Here is an 18,490-nt window from a genome sequence, read left to right on the forward strand (position 1 = left end):
GGAGTTGTTGCTGGGGTTTCCGAGCCAAGGAGTTCGGATGATCGTTGGGTTGCTCATTTATGTGACGAAAATTCTTCCCTGTCCATGGAGCAACGTGGTGCGCTGCGTAAATTGTTGTTGACATATTCCGATGTGTTCAGCTCCGATGATTTGGATTTGGGCCGCACTTCCTTGCTTTACCATCACATTGAGACGGGCGATGCTGCCCCTATTCGATTAAATTCGCATCGGATGAGTCCTGCGGAGCGAGAACACGTACGGGGGGCAGTGGAAGACATGTTGGCTGCGGACATTATATCGCCATCTAACAGCCCATGGGGCGCTCCAGTCGTCTTGGTTAAGAAGAAGGATGGCAAATTGCGATTTTGTGTTGATTTCCGCAAATTGAATAAGATATCGGTGGCAGATGCGTACCCCCTGCCGCGTATGGATGACTCCCTCGACGCATTGTCGGGGGCTAAGTTCTTTTCCACACTGGACCTCTCTTCGGGATTTTGGCAGCTTCCCCTTGACGAGTCCTCACGGGAGAAAACCGCATTCCGTACGCCGCAGGGGTTATTTCAATTCAACTGTCTCCCGATGGGATTGAATGCGGCCCCTGCTACATTTCAAAGATTGATGGAGCTCGTTTTGACGGGGTTGCAGTGGGAGACATGTCTTATATATTTGGACGATATCATTGTCTTCAGCCGCACATTTGATGAGCATTTGACGCGGCTGGAGACAGTGTTCACGAGGATGCGTTCTGCCAAATTGAAATTCAAACCAAAGAAATGTCACCTACTGCAACGGTCCGTCCGCTATTTGGGGCACATTGTGAGCGCTGAGGGAGTGTCCACGGATCCGGAAAAGACGGCGTGCGTCCGGGATTGGCCGACTCCGGCCACCGTGGGGGATGTTCGGCGGTTTTTGGGATTTGCCTCGTATTACCGAAGATTCGTGCCGGGTTTTGCGACGATTGCGAGGCCTTTGCATCTCCTTACGGGTAAAGGACGGAAGTTTGTTTGGGGACAGCCGGAGGAGGCGGCCTTTTGGAGTCTGCGTGATCTATTGGCCACGGCCCCAACATTGGATTATCCCGATTTCGATCACCCATTCATTCTTGATACGGACGCGAGTGACACAGGTATTGGGGCGGTGTTATCACAGTCTAAAGGGGGTGTAGAGCGTGTCGTGGCGTATGGTAGCCGAGTCTTGTCTCCTGCGGAAACCCGCTACTGTGTCACTCGCAGAGAACTATTGGCGGTTGTTTTTTTCCTACGGCAATTTCGACCATACCTTTATGGTCGTTCTTTTATTGTGCGTACGGATCATGCGGCCTTGCAATATGCCCTTAAAATTGACCAGCCATCCGGACAGTTGGCACGTTGGTTGGACACGCTACAGGAATTTTCCTTCCAAATTCAACATCGGAAGGGAGTGCGCCATGCGAACGCTGACGCACTTTCCAGATTACCGCGGCGCGCCCCTTGTAAATGTGAGTCGGGGACGCATAGGTGTTCGCCGATTCCAAACCCCCCTCAGCCGCTCACGTTGGCCGTCGAGAAGTCGGACACTCCGATGGAACCGGGACCGGCTGACGGGGTTTTGAATCTGCCGCGGTCTGTCTGGATCCGGGAACAGATGATGGATGAGTCATTGGTGTCCTTGCGGAAGCGGTCTGCTAAGGACAATGGGAGTCCGAGTACGGCTGTGGGGCCGCAAACCGCTCTCCGAGATGGTCTGCTTATGTGGCGGGAGGGGTTCCAGGAACGTTGGCGCCTGGTGGTACCAACGTCCTTGCGGTTCGAGTTGATTAGAACCCTCCATTGTGACACTCTCTTACATTTAGGGGTGCAGAAGACCTTGTTGACGTTGCAACGTCATTATTTTTGGCACGGCATGGCGACAGATGTCGTAGGGCACGTGCGCGCGTGCCCTGCGTGTGCACAACGTAAGCCGCCGAAACATCCTTACGTGCCGCCTCTCCAGTCGATTCAGGTGTCTCGAGTCAATGAATTGGTGGCGCTGGACATATTGGGACCTTTTCCACCATCGGCGAGGGGTAATAAATATTTGCTGGTAGGGGTTGAGTACCTCTCCCGTTGGCCGATGGCCTGGCCGTTGCCCGATCAGTCGGCCGCGGCCATTACCGACGCCTTTTTGTTTGGGTATATTATGGATAAGGGGGCGCCTGAGAGACTCCTCACGGACCAGGGCAGGAATTTCTCTTCTAAATTATTGGCGGAAGTGTGCGCGGGCCTTGGGACTAAGAAAGTACGGACATCCCCATACCATCCGCAGACGGATGGTATGGTTGAACGGCTGAACAGGACATTGTCTGCCATGCTTTGCCATACCGTGAGTGAACAACAATCAGATTGGGATCTGCACATCCCCGGGGTGCTTTCGGCGTACAGGATGACGCCTCATGCGGCTACAGGATATTCGCCGTTTTACCTTATGTATGGTCGGGAAAACGTGCCGCCGGTGGATGTGCAATTGGGAACTGGGGTGAAGGGACCTCGTAAACCACTTCCTGAATACATTCAGGACACGGTTCGCCGAGTCACGGAGGCGCGGGAGAATGCCCGTGTGGCTACGGCCAAAGCCCAGGCCCGGAACGAGCGATATGCGCGACGGTCTGAGGGGGAGTGCCCTTGGAAGGTTGGGGACCTAGCCTGGCTTCATTGTCCACAGGTACGTCCGGGGACCTCGCCGAAATTGCACAAACCCTGGCATGGTCCCGTACGCCTCATTGCGGTTCCCAACCCACAGTCAGCACGCGTCCAGATAGGGTCTCGTCGCTGGGTTGTGCATACGTCGCGCTTGAAACCATATGTTGCTCCCTTACATGATGCGTCATCCCCCAATGTTTCCTTGCCGGGGTCTGTTGCTGCTGACTCTCCCCTGCCTGCGTCCATTGATCTCGCTAGAGCGCCTGTCGTACCTGTTCCAGACAGGCCGGCCGTGACATTGCGGGGGACGAGGGGCCCTGCTCGGAGGACGCCTGCCAGGTCTGCGGGACCTTCGAGCCCTGCAGCTCTTCCGACCCAGCTGCGGGCACGGTCACAGGACAAGCCCAAGACTAACTCTTTAGGGACACGGGACGTCGGTGGACTTCCAGCTGCGACAGGGGGATTACCCCCTGTCATTCCTCGACTTTCATCGCGTTCCCGTTCTGCGAGTGGGCCGCCGACCGTCCGGGACGGGCCGGCGACCCGCACACGTTCCAAATCGCTTACGATTCGTTGATTGTTGCTGTCTTGTTATTTTTTTTCTTACAGTTGTATTTATTGCATGCTTTTGTACGTTCGTTGATGTTAATTGCGTTGTTGTTGTTCTTGCTGTTACATTATATGCTTAGTGTCCTTTAGGGGGGGAAGCTCGGTTCGCCGCATTACGATTTGCTATTGGTCAGCCGAGGTCGGCTGGGATTTTTCTACGGGGGAGGGTGGTGTAATGCGGGCGTAAGCGACCTTCCGGAGGTGACGTCACGGGGGGTGGAGTCATGTGACGTGGGGGGAAGGTTCGGGTCCTTAAGCGGGTAAACTGGAAGGGGAGTCAGTCGGGGTGCGAGCGGAAAAGAGTGAGGCCACGCGGGCAAGTGTGGAGAGGGGGGGGCGCCGACGGCCATCGGGAGCCAACCCCGAAGATAAGAGGAAGCTGCGGAGTGGTGTGCAGCTGGGGAGGAGACAGCCAGGAGGGCTGCGTGTTAGAGGCAGCGGTGTGGCTGCCAGGAGGAGCTGCGGAGAGAGAGAGAGGGGGCAGCTTGTAGAGGCAGCGGTGTGGCTGCCAGGAGGAGCTGCGGAGAGAGAGAGAGAGCAAGAAGCTGTGAGAGCTGCGGAGGGAGAAGAGCAGCAGCGAGTACAGCCAAGGGGGGCTGTGTGGGAGAAACAGCAGCGGAGCTGCTGTTGTGGATCGGGCCGACATTGGAGTCAGCACCGTGGAGAAGCTACAGAGTAAAGACAGCCGTGTGGGTGTACAGCACGAACCGAATAATAAAGGACACTGAGCCAGACATCGTGGTCCAGTCGTTTATTACATATTTATGGGAAATGCGTAGGAGGTGGGCGGGGGGTTTCAAAGTCATATTATGCCCGTGCATTATGCAGGATTAGCAGCATCAAAGGGAGGGGATGGGGGTAGCATTAACAAAGGGAAGGAATGTTAATAGTATGTAGCTGCAGTTACTAAACAACCACGTAAAAAACTAAAGTATAAACTACATAGTATCATCAGTAGACTAAATATACTTTCCAATAAGCTGAGCTATTAACAGTAAGTAATACATTACAATTCTATGTCGCAAAAAATATAATATGGTTCCAGCTAAACTTTTTTCTCTTACATCACACGGGTCTACCCCATACTATATACTACCATAGACAAACCCAACAATAAATTAGATACTGTATTACTATACACAACTCTATACCTTCGTCTATAATATTAATATTCTACCCACCCTACTGTATACCACACTGCCGTATATTCACTATACAATTACGATACTGTATATTACCTTATACATTGTATTAAACATTACAATTTTATACTATTTATACAATCTGCTATACACTATACCATTGACCGTCGCGTGAAAGACACTAAGACGAAGCAACGAAATATGTCAATGAGAGAGTGGATGGAGGGGGGGCTTGCAACGGAGCAAAGAATACATTCCCTGTGGAGAATACAAGATATATAGTCAATGCCAGTGAGTGGACTGCGGTCTGAAAGTCACCGTAAACGTGAACACAATCAGTTAAGATCCGAAATGGTTTATTACGTCCTTCCAATGATTGCTGAGCCAGAATCCATCTTCTCGGTTGAAATTGTCTCTGTGTTTGTATATGTGGATCGCCTCATGAACGAATCTCTCATGGTAGACGTTAACAAAGTCGTTATTAATCGCAGTAACAGTTCTATTTCTGATGGTCTGAAATCCGTTTTAGCTAAAGGACTAAACTTTGCAGTCACACCTAGAGACATACCAGTTAATGATATCATTGGCTCTCAAGGGCCTGGGTCACATCGCTGCAGACGTAGCAAGATCTGAAATGGCTGCAACCCTCAAAAACGCTAAGATGCCAGCTAGTAACATCAGCAAGATGAACGTTTTGAATTAGCTCAATTAAAAAAGAGGGGTGACATTGTCATCCTCTCAGCTGACAAAGGCAATGCCACTGTCATCATGGACAAAATAGAATACAACAACAAAATTCAAGAACTACTCAACGATGGCAGCTATACAAAAATAAAAAGAGACCCCACCAACAGCCTCGTCATTAAAACCAACAAAATCATTTCTGATTCAACCGCATTAATTGATCAAACCAAACAGTTCTCGTTGAAATCTTCTGCAGCCAGGCCACCAAGATTATATGGCCTTCCAAAGATACATAAAGAAGATACACCTCTTCGTCCCATTGTCTCTACTATCAACTCCCCCACCTATAAACTGTCTCGTTTTTTGTCTGAAATCCTGCGGCCTTTCACTGGAAAAACCACCTCTGCGGTACTAAACTCTACGGAATTTCCCTGTCCCCAGACGACCTGCTTGTCAGTTTTGATGTGGTTTCCTTATTCACCAAAGTTCCTGGACCTGACACCATCACAATCATTGAAGACTTGGTTCATCAAGGACTGCATACTGGGGTACCCCCCCTGGTGAGACACTGCTTAACCAATACATACTTCACCTGGAATGGAACTTTCTACAAACAAACTGAGGGCACCCCAATGGGCTCCCCCTATCTCCAGTTGTAGCCAACGTTTTCATGGAGAAATTTGAGACTAACGCCATCCAGACTGCCACTCTACGCCCGACCTTATGGAAGAGGTACGTAGATGATACTTTTGTCATCTGGCCACATGGCTGGCCTGCTCTAGACCAATTCCTCGACCACATCAATTCCATACACCCAGCCATCAGATTCACCATGGAAGTCGAAACAGATGGAAAGCTACCCTTTTCGGATGTCCTAATTAAAAGGAGACCTGATGGTTCAATGAGCCATTCTGTCTACAGGAAAGCCACCCATACGGATGCTAACCTAAAAGCGGATTCCCACCACCATCCATCCCGGAAGAACTCCCTCATCAAGACTCTATACCATAGAGCCCAATGCATCTCGGACCAGGAACACATTGCCAGTGAACTCAAATACGTACGCCAAGCTCTTAAGGCTAATGGTTATTCCGACTACACAATCCGCAAAGCCATCACTCCAACCATCAAGAAGGATCCTGTTGAGGAGCCTTTCAAAACCATCACCTTACCCTACATTGCTGGGGTCACAAAAAAGATCTCCAAAATCCTGATTAAACACAAGATCCAGGTCCGATTCAACACAGTACATAAAATCTGTGATCTGGTCCCGTCTGTAAAAGATGTGGTTCCAGACATACAGTACCCTGGCATCTAGAAACTAAGTTGCCTCTGTGGTAGCAGTTACATTGGAGAAACCAAACGAGATGTCTCGGACCACATCCGTGAACATAAAGCAGACCTGAAACACGGTAGGACAAACACCTCAGCTGTGGCAGATCACTGTTACAATTCAATGGACTCACATGACATTGACTTCTCCAAGACAGAGGTTATCTGCAAGCCATCTGGCTACCATGAGAGATTCGTTCATGAGGCGATCCACATATACAAACACAGAGACAATTTCAACCGAGAAGATAGATTCTGGCTCAGCAATCATTGGAAGGACGTAATAAACCATTTCGGATCTTAACTGATTGTGTTCACGTTCACGGTGACTTTCAAACCACAGCCCACTCACTGGCATTGACTATATATCTTGTATTCTCCACAGGGAATGGATTCTTTGCACCGTTGCAAGTCCCCCTATCCACTCTCTCATTGACAAATTTCGTTGCTTCCTCTTAGTGTCTTTCACGCGACGGTCAATGGTATAGTGTATAGCAGATTGTATAAATAGTATAAAATTGTAATGTTTAATACAATGTATAAGGTAATATACAGTATCGTAATTGTATAGTGAATATACAGCAGTGTGGTATACAGTAGGGTGGGTAGAATAATACTTAGGATAATATTGTAATGCGGGCGTAAGCGACCTTCCGGATGTGACGTCACGGGGGGTGGAGCCATGTGACGTGGGTGGAAGGTTCGGGTCCTTAAGCGGGTAAACCGGAAGGGGAAGTCAGTCGGGGTGTGAGCGGAAAAGAGTGAGGCCACGCGGGCGAGTGAGAAGAGGGGGGGCACCGACGGCCATCGGGAGCCAACCCCGAAGACAGGAGGAAGCTACGGAGTGGTGTGCAGCTGCGGAGAAGACAGCCAGAAGGGCTGCGTGTTAGAGGCAGCGGTGTGGCTGCCAGGTGTGGCGGGAGAGAAGAGGGAGAGACAGCACGAGGCTGTCAGAGCTGCAGAGAGGACGAAGGAGAGAGGAGTTGCAGCGAGTACAGCCAAGGGGGGCTGTGTGAGAGTAACAGCAGCGGGGCTGCTGTTGTGGACCGGGCCGACATCGGAGTCAGCACCGTGGAGAAGCTACAGAGTAGAGACAGCCGTGTGGGAATACAGTACGAACCGAATAAAGGACACTGAGCCAGACATCGTGGTCCAGTCGTTTATTACACTGGTGTCAGAAGTGCAACGGCATGTCGAAACAAGTGAGGAAGAAAGTTAATCCGGCGCCTGCATCGGCTTCTTCGTCCGACGACGACGAACTCCCTCCAACCACGGATTCTGCTGGGGTGGTGGAGGAGAGCCCTGCTGAGGCGAGCACGGGGACGGGAGTGGAGGATGTCGGCGCGGTGGCGGGTCCGTCGACATCATCGGACGCTGATCAAAGATGGCAAGAGATGGCGGTACAACTGGAGGCACTAAAGGACGTCCTGACGCATTTATGCCATCTCGTCGCGCCAGGTACGATGGAGGACGCAGTTGGTGCTCCGCAGGCCGCCACGTTGCCTGCCCTGCCGCCGCCATTGGCCACGCGGCAAGAAGCCGCCATCTTGCGCGCTCCGCGGCGCCAAACCGCCATCTTGGCCACGCCGTGGGCCGACGCCATTTTGAATTTGCCACCACAACCACCACCATTGGAAGACGGCGGGAAGAGGAGTCGGAGTCGCCACCTTACCACAGTTAAAGAATTTTCCGTCGGTGGGGACTGGAGCGCTTTCGCCTGCCGCTTCTTGGCGGCGGTACGCACAGCAAGATGGACCGATGCTGAGGCTTTGGAGGTGTTGCCGACTCTCCTGGATGACGAATATGTCCGATTTTTCCGTTCCATAACGACCGATAAGAAGGCAACTTTACGTGGTGTTTTTCAAGAAATGGCCGACGCTTATGAGCCACCAGATGATGCGCATCGGCGATTCGCTCAATGACAACGAGCACCAGAGGAGTCGCCCGTGGCGTTCAGGGGTGCGGTGCTGGAGCTGGCCATGGCAGCTTATCCTGAGACGCCACAGGACCTGCTCGAGCCTCTCATATTAGGGAAAATGTTGGAGCTGTCTCGGGATCTAGGGATCCCCATGCCTGTGTGTGGGCATGAGAAACTAACTTCCCGGACGGCTGCTAAGTGTCTCGTTCCGCAATTCAATCTCCGTCGCTGGAAACAAGTGACGGCGTGGATGGGGGGGCCCGTCAAAGAAGGGGATGCGCTGGGGTGGAACCCTGCGCAGGCTGTCTACGTTCCGGATGACCGGGGCCCTCAACAGCTGACGGCCGCCTCCGCTCCATGGACGGGACGCGGCGGGCCGAGGCCGCGCGCTGCGCTACCGGAACGGGGCCATCGGGAGGCAAGGCCTGCGTTTCAGCGCAACGATGCCGAATGTTTCCGCTGCGGGCGTAGGGGCCACTACGCCAGAGACTGCTGGGCCCGCTTGCCGGCTCCGCCGCAGCAGGAGGCCTCGGTACCGGACAAGCCGACTAAAGATCCTCCGAAACAGGCATGTCGGCACGCACCAGACACCCGGCAAGGCTTTACACCTCACCCATCACCTTCGTTGCGCGATCCTAATGTTGTTGTTAAAGAAAGCCCTTCGACGGGGCCTTGTCGCTCGGTCACGCAGTGGCGCAAGTTGGCACGGAGAGTCGTCGCGGCCGCTACGGGTTCGTCCACTGTACCGGGGTCTATACAAGGGGTGGACGTACGCATTTTGGTCGACTCCGGTGCGTCTGCGACTATTATTTCGGATGTCATTTTCCATCTGTTGGGCATCCCGCCGGGGGCTGTGCGTCCGGTTTATGGGTCGTGCGTCGCTGCGAACGGGGGTAGCATGGGTATCGTGGGCCAGGTGGATGCTAAGATATCTATTGGGGATGTGTCGGCCTCGGGCGTTGTGTTAATATCGAGATCTTTGGCGGTTCCTTGTTTGTTAGGCACCGATTTTTTGGCTAAGATGCCCATTTTGATCAAAATCAATGAGAATTGTATAGAACTGCCGGGGGGCCGTCAAATCTCGTTTCTGCCGTCGCCCTGGGGGCGACCTGCTTCGGCCGTACAAGTGCAGGCGCTGTCCGTCGCATCTGTGGACATCCCACCTGGTACACAGATGCTTATACCCTTGCGGTATCGGACGCCCCTGCCTGATCGGCTAGGAGCAGTAGGGGTCTTGTTGTCACCGTCCGCCACGATAACAACCGGGTTGGCGTTAGTGGGGGCACAGACCATCGTCCGGCCCGATCAATTACCGTTTTTACAGGTGCTTAATGCGGGGGGGGAAAACGTCCGTGTTCCGGCCGGTACGGTTGTGGCACATGCCACTACGGCGTTTGCGACGCATGATTGTCCGCATAGCCGGGGAGTGGTTGCTGGGGTTTCCGAGCCAAGGGGTTCGGATAATCGTTGGGTTGCTGACTTATGTGATGGAAATTCTTCCCTGTCCATGGAGCAACGTGGTGTGCTGCGTAAATTGTTGTTGACATATTCCGATGTGTTCAGCTCCGATGATTTGGATTTGGGCCGCACTTCGTTGCTTTACCATCACATTGAGACGGGCGATGCTGCCCCTATTCGATTAAATTCGCATCGGATGAGTCCTGCGGAGCGAGAACACGTGCGGGGGGCAGTAGAAGACATGTTGGCTGCGGACATTATATCGCCATCTAACAGCCCATGGGGCGCTCCGGTCGTCTTGGTTAAGAAAAAGGATGGCAAATTGCGATTTTGTGTTGATTTCCGGAAATTAAATAAGATATCGGTGGCAGATGCGTACCCCCTGCCGCGTATGGATGACTCCCTCGACGCATTGTCGGGGGCTAAGTTCTTTTCCACACTGGACCTCTCTTCGGGATTTTGGCAGCTTCCCCTTGACGAGTCCTCACGGGAGAAAACCGCATTCCGTACGTCGCAGGGGTTATTTCAATTCAACTGTCTCCCGATGGGATTGAATGCGGCCCCTGCTACATTTCAAAGATTGATGGAGCTCGTTTTGTCGGGGTTGCAGTGGGAGACGTGTCTTATATATTTGGATGATATTATTGTCTTCAGCCGCACATTTGATGAACATTTGACGCGGCTGGAGACAGTGTTCACGAGGATGCGTTCTGCCAAATTGAAATTCAAACCAAAGAAATGTCACCTACTGCAACGGTCCGTCCGCTATTTGGGGCACATTGTGAGTGCTGAGGGGGTGTCCACGGATCCAGAAAAGACGGCGTGCGTCCGGGATTGGCCGACTCCGGCCACCGTGGGGGATGTTCGGCGGTTTTTGGGATTTGCCTCGTATTACCGAAGATTTGTGCCGGGTTTTGCGACAATTGCGAGGCCCTTGCATCTCCTTACGGGTAAAGGACGGAAGTTTGTTTGGGGACAGCCGGAGGAGGCGGCCTTTCGGAGTCTGCGTGATCTATTGGCCACGGCCCCAACATTGGATTATCCCGATTTCGATCACCCATTCATTCTTGATACGGACGCGAGTGACACGGGTATTGGGGCGGTATTATCACAGTCTAAAGGGGGTGTAGAGCGTGTCGTGGCGTATGGTAGCCGAGTCTTGTCTCCTGCGGAAACCCGCTACTGTGTCACTCGCAGAGAACTATTGGCGGTTGTTTTTTTTCCTACGGCAATTTCGACCATACCTCTACGGTCGTTCTTTTATTGTGCGTACGGATCATGCGGCCTTGCAATATGCCCTTAAAATTGACCAGCCATCCGGACAGTTGGCACGTTGGTTGGACACGCTACAGGAATTTTCCTTCCAAATTCAACATCGGAAGGGAGTGCGCCATGCGAACGCTGATGCACTTTCCAGATTACCGCGGCGCGCCCCTTGTAAATGTGCGTCGGGGACGCATAGGTGTTCGCCGATTCCAAACCCCCCTCAGCCGCTTACGTTGGCCGTCGAGAAGTCGGACACTCCGATGGAACCGGGACCGGCTGACGGGGTTTTGAATCTGCCGCGGTCTGTCTGGATCCGGGAACAGATGATGGATGAGTCGTTGGTGTCCTTGCGGAAGCGGTCTGCTAGGGACAATGGGAGTCCGAGTACGGCTGTGGGGCCGCAGACCGCTCTCCGAGATGGTCTGCTTATGTGGCGGGAGGGGTTCCAGGAACGTTGGCGCCTGGTGGTACCAACGTCCTTGCGATTCGAGTTGATTAGAACCCTCCATTGTGACACTCTCTTACATTTAGGGGTGCAGAAGACCTTGTTGACGTTGCAACGTCATTATTTTTGGCACGGCATGGCGACAGATGTCGTAGGGCACGTGCGCGCGTGCCCTGCGTGTGCACGACGTAAGCCGCCGAAACATCCTTACGTGCTGCCTCTCCAGTCGATTCAGGTGTCTCGAGTCAATGAATTGGTGGCACTGGACATATTGGGACCTTTTCCACCATCGGCGAGGGGTAATAAATATTTGCTGGTAGGGGTTGAGTACCTCTCCCGTTGGCCGATGGCCTGGCCGTTGCCCGATCAGTCGGCCGCGGCCATTACCGACGCCTTTTTGTTTGGGTATATTATGGACAATGGGGCGCCTGAGAGACTCCTCACGGACCAGGGCAGGAATTTCTCTTCCAAATTATTGGCGGAAGTGTGCGCGGGCCTTGAGACTAAGAAAGTACGGACATCCCCATACCATCCGCAGACGGATGGTATGGTTGAACGGCTGAACAGGACATTGTCTGCCATGCTTTGCCATACCGTGAGCGAACAACAATCAGATTGGGATCTGCACATCCCCGGAGTGCTTTCGGCGTACAGGATGACACCTCATGCGGCTACAGGGTATTCGCCGTTTTACCTTATGTATGGTCGGGAAAACGTGCCGCCGGTGGATGTGCAATTGGGAACTGGGGTGAAGGGACCTCGTAAACCACTTCCTGAATACATTCAGGACACGGTTCGCCGAGTCACGGAGGCGCGGGAGAATGCCCGCGTGGCTACGGCCAAAGCCCAGGCCCGGAACGAGCGGTATGCGCGACGGTCCGAGGGGGAGTGCCCCTGGAAGGTTGGGGACCTAGCCTGGCTTCATTGTCCACAGGTACGTCCGGGAACCTCTCCGAAATTGCACAAACCCTGGCATGGTCCCGTACGCCTCATTGCGGTTCCCAACCCACAGTCAGCACGCGTCCAAATTGGATCTCGTCGCTGGGTTGTGCATACGTCGCGCTTGAAACCATATGTTGCTCCCTTACATGATGCGTCATCCCCCAATGTTGCCTTGCCGGGGTCTGTTGCTGCTGACTCTCCCCTGCCTGCGTCCATTGATCTTGCTAGAGCGCCTGTCGTACCTGTTCCAGACAGGCCGGCCGTGACATTGCGGGGGACGAGGGGCCCTGCTCGGAGGACGCCTGCCAGGTCTGCGGGACCTTCGAGCCCTGCAGCCCTTCCGACCCAGCTGCAGGCACGGTCACGGGACAAGCCCAAGACTGATTCTTTAGGGACACGGGACGTTGGTGGACTTCCAGCTGCGACAGGGGGATTACCCCCTGTCATTCCTCGACTTTCATCGCCTTCCCGTTCTGCGAGTGGGCCGCCGACCGTCCGGGACGGGCCGGCGACCCGCACATGTTCCAAATCGCTTACGTTTCGTTGATTGTTGCTGTGTTGTTATCTTTTTCTTACAGTTGTATTTATTGCATGCTTTTTGTACGTTCGTTGATGTTAATTGCGTTGTTGTTGTTGTTTTTGCTGTTACATTGTATGCTTAGTGTCCTTTAGGGGGGAAGGTCGATTCGCCGCATTACGATTTGCTATTGGTCAGCCGAGGTCGGCTGGGATTTTTCTACGGGGGAGGGTGGTGTAATGCGGGTGTAAGCGACCTTCCGGATGTGACGTCACGGGGGGTGGAGCCATGTGACGTGGGTGGAAGGTTCGGGTCCTTAAGCGGGTAAACCGGAAGGGGAAGTCAGTCGGGGTGTGAGCGGAAAAGAGTGAGGCCACGCGGGCGAGTGAGAAGAGGGGGGGCACCGACGGCCATCGGGAGCCAACCCCGAAGACAGGAGGAAGCTACGGAGTGGTGTGCAGCTGCGGAGAAGACAGCCAGAAGGGCTGCGTGTTAGAGGCAGCGGTGTGGCTGCCAGGTGTGGCGGGAGAGAAGAGGGAGAGACAGCACGAGGCTGACAGAGCTGCAGAGAGGACGAAGGAGAGAGGAGTTGCAGCGAGTACAACCAAGGGGGGCTGTGTGAGAGTAACAGCAGCGGGGCTGCTGTTGTGGACCGGGCCGACATCGGAGTCAGCACCGTGGAGAAGCTACAGAGTAGAGACAGCCGTGTGGGAATACAGTACGAACCGAATAAAGGACACTGAGCCAGACATCGTGGTCCAGTCGTTTATTACAATATTATAGACGAAGGTATAGAGTGGTGTATAGTAATACAGTATATAATTTAATGTTGGGTTTGTCTATGGTAGTATATAGTATGGGGTAGACCCGTGTGATGTAAGAGAAAAAAGTTTAGCTGGAACCATATTATATTTTTGTAATGTATTACTTACTGTTAATAGCTCAGCTTATTGGAAAGTATATTTAGTATACTGATGATACTATGTAGTTTATACTTTAGTTTTTACGTGGTTGTTTAGTAATTGCAGCTACATACTATTAACATTCCTTCCCTTTGTTAATGCTACCCCCATCCCCTCCCTTTGATGCTGCTAATCCTGCATAATGCACAGGCATAATATGACTTTGAAACCCCCCGCCCACCTCCTATGCATTTTCCATAAATATGCTAAATGCCTCTTGATATGCAAATTATTTTGTCAAGGCGCTCTTCTTCCCCCCTCCAACCCAGCTTAAATATACGCTCCAAGCTTGGTGGTGTTTCATTCTTCACCTGAGGACGGCTGCTTGCGTTGTGGCCGAAATGTCGTGAAAATTATTTTATTATCTTTTATTTTTATTATTTTATTACTTCCCTTCTACGTGACTTTACCGAAAAAACCAAGAAGATGAATCCCTGCAGTCACGAAAGCTTTAAATCGAAATTTAACAGAAGTCAGTTTGAACATTTGTTAAGTATATTAAATCATCCCATGTGATTTGTTGAAATAAATATAAAATTACCCAGTGCCTCCTGACTTTTGGGCCACATTATATTTATGCGTTAAAGCATAATGTGGCCTAATTAGCTATGCTTATGTGATGTTTAAATTACCAACTTATGTAATCAATAAAGTGACCGATATTGTAAGCTAAAACATAAGTATTAATAGGAAAACTGTCACTAAAAGTAGGTTCTGCATGGTTAAAGGTGCAGCCCCGCAATATGTTGCTCACACCACGGCTAGCAGAAATGGCCTCCACTAGATGGCGCTCAATAGAGCCACGAGATAATGCACTGGCCTCCACCTTCAGGCTGCCCAGACATCTTGGACGCATGTCTGTGCACCTAACCACATCACTCCCCCAGACCTACACTGTGCTCCTCCATCAACTCAACTATCCGGCCACCAAACCTCTGTACCTACCACCATTCACCTACCCTCACCCATGCCCATTTCACCACTTCACGCATGTGCCCCATACCCTTCTGCCTCCCATCCACGTTGGACCCATCAGACACCCTCTCTCACCATCACATTCCACCTTATTCTGCCTTATCTACCCCAGCAACATCATCTCCATTCCCAGCCCCTGTCCCTCCATCAATTCCATCATCTCCCTCACTGACCGCCATCGGCTTGCTTTATAAAGCGCCTGGAAAGGGCACTATATAAATCAGAAATATAATAGAATTGCGAATAACCACGCTTACACTCCACGACACATAGCCTGCCGATTGACAGGCAGCAGTTGTCATTTAAGAAACTCGTCCATTGCCTCGACTGCCACACCAGGAGATTGAACATCGGGATCGCAAGTCGAGTGTGCTAACTATTACACCAATGCAGCATCACGTGATTCGTTTTGATTCAAATGAATATCCATTTTACTTAGCCAGAAAGAAAACCATTCATATTTTTTAATCTTTGTCTTTGTGGATAATGTAATAGGGTATTTAATGGACATTACAAAGAGGCATGCTACTTGGGAATAGCTTGCAAAGGATTCTGATTGAACCATTTCCTCTGAAAACCATCTCAGTGGCCGGTGTGCTAAGCACAAATATAGTCAACTAGAAAAAAAATCAATGAAGTCCAATTGAAATGCATTAATTTTATCCCAAGCATGACGATTCAATGTTGCATCTGTTGTCTAATGCAAAGGAAGGAAGGGTGGCAATAAAGAGCAATACATCATGTTACATAAATGGAGGTTGTTTCAGGATTATCAATGTAATTGCCATTCCGTTTACAAGTAACACATCTGGGTGTCTTGAAAGCCTGTGGCTTTTGATGAACAAAAGCTCAGTTGGTACACACACCATGAGGAAATTGACTTTGCTGCCCACAAAGTGGTTTCCTCATCTGATTTATAGAGCAGCATTACATTATGCAAATAATTTACTGGCGTGTTATTAACCCTAATGGTGTAATATAATGCTGCATTCACTGCTTGCTTTACATGGATCAATAGTAAAATGATACAATTTATATATTCTAGATTTGAAGCTTTCGTGACTGCAAGGATTCATATTCTTAGGTTTTTTCGGTAAAGTCACGTAGGTAAAAAATTAAAATTAATAAAAGTAAAATAAAAATAAAATAAAAATCACGACGTTTCGGAGGCAACACAAGCCCCCGTCTTCAGGTGGAACCGTCACAGCACGATAACTGTATCAAGTGAGAGGAATTCCAAGAACATAGTAATTGTATATATACTGGTTGAGGGTGGGAGGAGCCAAGGTAGGCCCTGAATATTATTTTTGTGAGGTTCGTGCGGCTGAAGCATGCTGTTAGGAATGAGCCTTTGTTGTGTAAACTAGGTGCGGATGATGTAAAGGTGCGTGTAAAAGGGACTGAGCCTTTTTTGTTATGTAGAGATGATGCGGCTGAAATCGCTGCCAGGAAATTAGTCTTTGTTGTGTAGAAAGGTTGACTGAGCCTATTATTATGTAGAGGTGGTGAAGCTTAAATCGCTGTCAGGAAATGAGTCTTTGTTGTGTAGAATGGTTGACTGAGCCTATTATTATGTAGAGGTGGTGCAGCTTAAATCGCTGCCAGGAAATTAGTCTTTGTTGTGTAGAATGGTCGACTGAGCCTATTATTATGTAGGGGTGGTGCGGCTGAAATCGCTGCCAGGAATGCTCCAAATATGTGTAGTTAAATCTTTTTTGCATGGTTAATAACATCTTTCCAATGATTACTAAGTTTGTACCCGTCATCACGGTTGAAATTATGTCTGTGTTTGTATATTTGGATGGCCTCGCGTACAAACCTTTGATGGTAGCCAGGAGGCTTGCAGAGCACTTTAGTCTCGAAAAAGACAATTTCATGAGAGCCCACAGCGTTGTAGCAATGATCGGCAACGGCAGAAGAATCAGTATTGTAAGTCAGGAATGACATCTTTCACAGATGGAATTCGACTTACAATACTCTGGAGTCTACAAACTGAGTTGCAGTTGTGGTGATTGCTACATTGGAGAAACGAAACGTCATATCTCTGATCGTGTCCGCGAGCACAAGTCAGATCTGAAACACGGCAAAACTGATTCTTCCCCCCAAAAAAAAGATTTAACTACACATATTTGGAGCATTCCTGGCAGCGATTTAAGCCGCACCACCCCTACATAATGGGCTCAGTCAACCATTCTACACAACAAAGACTAATTTCCTGGCAGCGATTTAAGGCACACCACCTCTACACAATAATAATTGGCTCAGTCAACCATTCTACACAAGAAAGACTCATTTCCTGACAGCGATTTAAGCCGCACCACCTCTACATAACAATAGGCTCAGTCAACCTTTCTACACAACAAAGACTAATTTCCTGGCAGCGATTTCAGTCGCATCATCTCTACATGACAAAAAAGGCTCAGTCCCTTTTACACGCACCTTTACATCATCCGCACCTAGTTTACACAACAAAGGCTCATTCCTAACAGCGTGCTTCAGCCGCACCGAACCTCACAAAAATAATATTCAGGGTCTACCTTAGATCCTCCCACCCTCAACCAGTATATATACAATTAATGTGTTCTTGGAATTTATCTCACTTGATACAGCTATCGTGCTGTGACGGTTCCACCTGAAGACGGGGGCTTGTGTTGCCTCCGATACGTCGTGATTTTTATTTTATTTTTATTTTATTAATTTTAATTTTTTACCTACGTGACTTTAACGAGAAAAAAACCTAAAAATAACAATTTATATACTTATTTCCTTCTGGCAGAATGTCATGAGATTTCGTTATATTCCTGGTAATGTGTTATTTTGGCCACACAAGCTTCCCTACATTCACATGTCCATCTCTGTACCATGTTACTGTGCAGCACTCAGCATTTGTCCTCAAAGTGCATATTTATTGTTTAGTGTATGAGTGGAGATGGAGTAGTGGTGCAGTGATTAGTGCACTCCACCATGAACGTGGCGACCTGAATTCGATTCCAGACCACGGCTAACATCAGTGGCGAGTAAGTTTTGACCTGGTCCTGGCTTCCCATCCACACATTCCCCCACCACTTACTAGCACTGACCAGGATGGTGATATATTATCACCCCATTGAACTACATGGTGTGCATGTGGATAGTCAAATGGATTAAATCCATTATACATTTGTATCAATATGTTTAATTGAAATGGATCACACAAATTAGTCACATATGTACTTATGTGTCCCTTATAATTATAATTAGAGACATGGAAAAAATCCACGCGGCTACGGGGATAACATGAACACTCCAAATATACAGGTGTTAGGGTCGGAATCGAAGCCACAACCTCCTGCATACCAGGCGAGGGAGTTAACATCTCGCCAAGGTGAAGCTCCATGGAAGGAAACAGTCACATGGCAAGATGGCCCAGAAAGCCCAAGGGACAAGAAGAGGAGGAAGCGAGGGGGAGGGGGTTTACTCTCCAACACACGGGTGTGTTGAAGTAGTAACTAACTGGCATGTTTTGTTGACGTGACAAACCTTACTCATTGGCTGTGTCGGGTAGTGGCGGGTTTTGACACATTTATATTTATGTAATCTAACC

General features: G+C 50.2%; 1 protein-coding gene across 4 annotated transcripts in view; it reads right to left on the minus strand.

The window, feature by feature from the left end:
• The window catches only part of GLRB (glycine receptor beta), a 227,905-nt gene that overhangs the window by 110,616 nt on the left and 98,799 nt on the right, over positions 1-18,490 (minus strand). The gene's annotated exons all lie outside the window — the stretch shown is intronic.

Source organism: Lampetra fluviatilis, chromosome 15 (genome assembly GCF_964198595.1).
Source record: "Lampetra fluviatilis chromosome 15, kcLamFluv1.1, whole genome shotgun sequence".
Classification (NCBI taxonomy): domain Eukaryota; kingdom Metazoa; phylum Chordata; class Hyperoartia; order Petromyzontiformes; family Petromyzontidae; genus Lampetra; species Lampetra fluviatilis.